The sequence below is a fragment of the Bos indicus x Bos taurus genome, chromosome 10, assembly GCF_003369695.1.
Source record: "Bos indicus x Bos taurus breed Angus x Brahman F1 hybrid chromosome 10, Bos_hybrid_MaternalHap_v2.0, whole genome shotgun sequence".
Classification (NCBI taxonomy): domain Eukaryota; kingdom Metazoa; phylum Chordata; class Mammalia; order Artiodactyla; family Bovidae; genus Bos; species Bos indicus x Bos taurus.
Genome location: NC_040085.1, coordinates 102977546 through 102982668, shown reverse-complemented (window position 1 = coordinate 102982668; position 5123 = coordinate 102977546).

Genomic DNA, 5123 nt, shown 5'->3' with positions numbered 1-5123 from the left:
GTGGAGTGAGGTTAGGTAAATGCTGAAGCCAAGGCTCCCTGTCACTGTGGGGCACGGGACAACCCCAGGAGCCAAGGCTTAGGCACCATGCCTGGGGACCACTGCACCAGTAACTAAGCTACTGGCACAGCCTCCTGTCTTGGGTGTTTTCCCTTCATAGGCCCTTGGGTCTGCATCTCAGAACCTACGCCAAACTGCAGAATTCAAACTTGGATTTTTTGATCCTGCCTGGGATTCCATGTAGCACTCTCAAAAACTAAGAATCGCCTGCAAATGTCCTTTTTCCCTTTCGGCAAATTCCTCTAAGCCCCACCTTCCCACTTCCCAGCTTGCTTGACTGACACCTGCCTCTGACCAGTCAGAGTGTGTGGTCTTTTCTGGCCACCCCCTCCTATGTTGAACCTGCATCAGATTCTTTCCTCTCTACTTTCTGGTTTCTTGGACTTTTCTAAACACTTCTCCTTAAACAGGACTCTGAAGAAACCAGGAAGAATTGTTTAGTAACCAATCAGAAATTTAAAACAAGCAGGGAAAAAAATGCCAGAGATGTATATACAAGAGGCATCAAACACACAGTAGGACCAGTGTAGGTACAAAGGAGGGGCCAGTAAGTAGAAGTGTGATGAGTCTGTAATCATTTTCCCTTATTTCATTATTTATTATCATTGTTGTCTATTATGGTTTTAACTGTAGATCAATTTGCCACAAATGGGTTTGCTAAAAGACAACTTTTTATTTATCAAATTAGCCAAAAATCTATCTAATGACCAATGACTACAAAACTGAGGTGGGACGTTCCCCTCTGCTGTTCAATACCCTGAGAGCTGAGTGGATGAAGTAGCCCCCACCATTACCCCACAAAAGCCAGGATATGATGGGTGGGGGGTGGGTCAGAGAGAATTCATTCAGCATTTATTGGGAACAATGGAGATTCTACAAAATTAGGACATTCTATAAATATTTAATGAACTTGCTGATTTCTAGTTCATAATATATCAGATATTTTCCAGATCTTTATATAGAGAACTGCCTACTTATCATGAACAATAATAGACGTTTCTGTGGTTGGGAGAATAATGCCTCCCCCCATACCCTAAAAAAGATATTTATAGCTTAATTCCTGGAACCTCTCAATATGTTACCTTACATAGCATAAGGGACTCTGCAGGTGTGATTAAGGTTAGGGACGTTGAGATGAGGAGATTATCAGAGATGATTTGGATAGGCTCAGTATAACCACAGAGGTCGTTAAAGCAGAGAAATTTATTTCCCTGACTGTGGTCAGAGGGAGTTGTGACTACAGAAGCATGATCAGAGAGCTGTAGCATGCTGGCTTTGCAGGTGAAGAAGGGGTCATGGATCAAGGAATGTGAGCAACTTCTAGAATCAGGGAAAGGTAAGCACATGGAATATCCTATACTCTCCAGCAAGAAAAGCTTCTGCTGGTAAGTCACTTCAGTCATGTCCGACTCTGTGCGACCCCATAGACGGAAGCCCACCAGGCTCCCCCGTCCCTGGGATTCTCCAGGCAAGAACACTGGAGTGGGTTGCCATTTCCTTCTCCAATGCAGGAAAGTGAAAAGTGAAAGTGAAGTCACTCAGTTGTGTCCGACTCTTAGCGACCCCATGGACTGCAGCCCACCAGGCTCCTCAATCCATGGGACTTTCCAGGGAAGAGTACTGGAGTGGGGTGCCATTGCCTTCTCCGAGCAAGAAAAGCAGCCCTGCTTAATTTTAAGCCCAGGAGATTTGTGTTGGACTTCTGACTTAAAGAACTGTAGGATGATAGATTGTATTTTTTAAGCCATCAGGTTTGTGGTAGTTTATAACAGCAGCAAGGAAAAAAACAAAAACATTCATACGGCTCCAGAATCATACAGTTTCGGGCATTTGTTGCCAGGAGCCTATCTCAGTGTAAACATTTGCCTTTTCTGTGTTGTCTTTACCTGTTAGTTAACTAGATCTAGCCACACGGCGCATTTGGGGTACTTTCCTTATGAGGGAGGGCTCTCAGCAGCCCAGCAGCTGAGGGGAGGAGCTTTGCTGGGCCCCAGCTTGGTCAGGAGCCTTGGTGCTCCCCTCCTGCCATGGCCCCGGCTGAGCTGAGGCAGCCCCGGGGATGTAGGCCCAGCTGGCACTGCCATTTCTGTTCAACTCCTCCAGCGCGCACCCACTGAGGCAAACCACTCCTGCTCTACCAGTGGTTGCCATGCAGACAGCAGGAGCCCTCTAGTCTCCAGGACAACAGTGCCCGAAGCTCCGGCTTCTTTCTTCTTGGTCCAGCCCCAGCCTGTCCATCAGGCCTCCATGTTCACAGCAGTCAGTCAGGTGCTGCCCGCATCTACTGTCGCCTTGCTAGGTGCTGGGTGCTGGGCTGGTCTGGGGAAAATTCTTTTCTCAAAGAGTTCAGACATTCTGGTTCATATACCTTGGATAGATTATGATTACAGAAAAGCAACCTATTTCACATAGAGGGTTCAAAGAGCCTGTGAAGGACTTTGGTGCCAAGAAAAAGAATGTGGACTTAACCTTTGGACCATGATGCTGGTGCCAGCAGAACTGGGGCTTTGTTTTTGTTTTTTCCTTTTGGTTTCTTTACAGCAATTTCTGTTTGGTATTTTAAGTAACTTTTCCACTTAGCTTATTTTTTCAAATTATAAAGTTCGTATCCCTTATGAAAAGTTCACACAACATAGGTAAAAATAAAGATAAAAATGTAAATCACCTGTTAAAACTACCATCAAAAAATACCCGCTTCTAATGAACTGGAATGTATATTCCCAGACTTACATTAGAAGGGGATGACAGAGGATGAGATGGCTGGATGGCATCACTGACTCGATGGACGTGAGTCTGAGTGAACTCCGGGAGTTGGTGATGGACAGGGAGGCCTGGCGTGCTGTGGTTCATGGGGTCGCAAAGAGTCGGACACGACTGAGTGACTGAACTGAACTGAACTGATAGAAATATGATGATGGTTTAGTTGCTAAGTTATATCCAACTCTTTTCAACCCCATGGTCTGTAGCCCACCAGGCTCCTCTGTCCATGGGATTTCTCAGGCAAGAACTCTGGAGCGGGTGCCATTTCCTACCCTGTATCTCATTCTTTTTAACGGCCAGTAATATTCCATTGTGTGTGTGTAGTGTGTACTTAGTAGTTCAATCATGCTCAACTCTTTGAAGCCCGTGGACAGGCTACATTGTCCATAGGGGTTCTCCAGGCAAGAATACTGGAGTGGGTTGCCATGCCCTCCTGCAGGGGATCCTCCCAACCCCAGGATCGAACCCAGGTCTCCCACATTGCAGGCGGATGGATTCTTTACCATCTGAGCCACCAGGGAAGCCCACATATGTACTGTCTCTTCTTTATCCATTCATCTGCCGATGGACATTTAGGTTGCTTCCTTGTCTTAGTTCTTGTAAATAACACTACAACAATTATTTATCTTACTTGCTCCATATAAACATATATATAAATAATGTTATTTACTTTGGGGCAGTGCTTAATTTTGTATACAATGGAATCACTGTAGATATTTTGGGGGAACTTGCTGGATTTTCTTCACTAACATTTTTTTTGTGATTCATCCATGTTCATTTTTATAAGAACATTTGGACAATTCTTTCATTTTCAACCTGTATAGCATTCCATTGTCTAAATATATCTTTTTTATCCAGCTTTGTTTCCAGTTGTTTGCCATTAGAAAGAGTGTTGCAGAATAAACTGTTTTTTACACCTATTTCAGTGCCTGTGCAAGACTTTCTCTATGTTGGTAGTAGAAATGCTGGGTCATAGGGCATGTGCATATTTAACTTTACTACATAATACTCTAGTTTTCCAAAGTTCTTTTATCAGTTTATGCTCTCACCAGCAATGTAATGAGTTCTCCTTAGGGTATGTTTTTCCCAACACTTGGCATATCCAGATTTTTAAAGCTTGTGTCATTCTGATGGTATGATGGGTTTTAATTTGCATTATGTATATACATACTCCATTAATTTATTATATATAATACTGTATTGGTTTGTAGTGTGATATATTCTAGATACAAATCCTTTGTTTTAGGTATGGCAAATATATTCAAATCTGTGACTTGACTTTTTACTTTTTTTATGGAGTCTAATTGTATTGTAGTTCTAAAGCATGAGATTAATCAATCAGTCTTTAGCTATATGCATATAATTTGTGACTTCTATGTTGAGGTCATAAAAATGGGGGTTTTTTCCCTGTGTTTAAAATTTTTGTTTGGTATTTAGCTCTTCTTCTGATGGAACTTACAGTTGTGCATAGTGTGAGGTGGTTGTTGTTGAGTCATTAAGTCGTGTCTGACTCTTCGATGCCATTGGGCTGTAGCCCGCCAGGCTCCTCTGTCCACGGAATTCTTCAGGAACGAATACTGGAGTGGGTTGCCATTTCCTTCTCCAAGGGATCTTCCCAACCCAGGAATCCAACCCATGTCTCCTGCATTGGCAGGCGGGCTCTTTACCACTGAGCCATCAGAGAAGCCCATAGTGTGAGGTAGGGACTTATTTTTCCACCACATATTGATAGCCATTTGTCTCAGCACCATGTTTTTTCAAAAGCCCTTCCTTTTACGATTGATCTGAAATGCCTTGTGTATCAAGTTTCCGTGTATTCACAAGTTTGGTTCTGGGCTCTATTCTGTTCGTTGGTCTTGATCCATCCTGAGTCATTTCCATTCTGTTTTAATTATAAATCTCTCACCTTATTATTCTTCAGGAGCATCTTTATCTTTCTCCCTCCATTAACCCTCTTCCATATTTTAGGATCAACTTGTCAAGTATCATGAAAACCTATTAAAATGTTTTAAAATAATTACAGTAGGTCTATATATCAGGTTGGGAAAAAATTATGTCTTTAGGATACTTAATCTCCCTATCCATAACCTTACTCTCTCATTTTTTGTCATTATTTCAATAAAACATTATACTTTTTCCATTAAAAGCTTGACATCTTTTGTTAGCTTTATATCGGCATGTGCATTTAAACACTATCTGAACATATATAGCGTATCTATTTTATATATATTTAAGTGCTATGTCTGTTGCTATCATAAATTGCTCTTCTGTCCATGGGATTCTCCAGACAATACTGGAGTGGG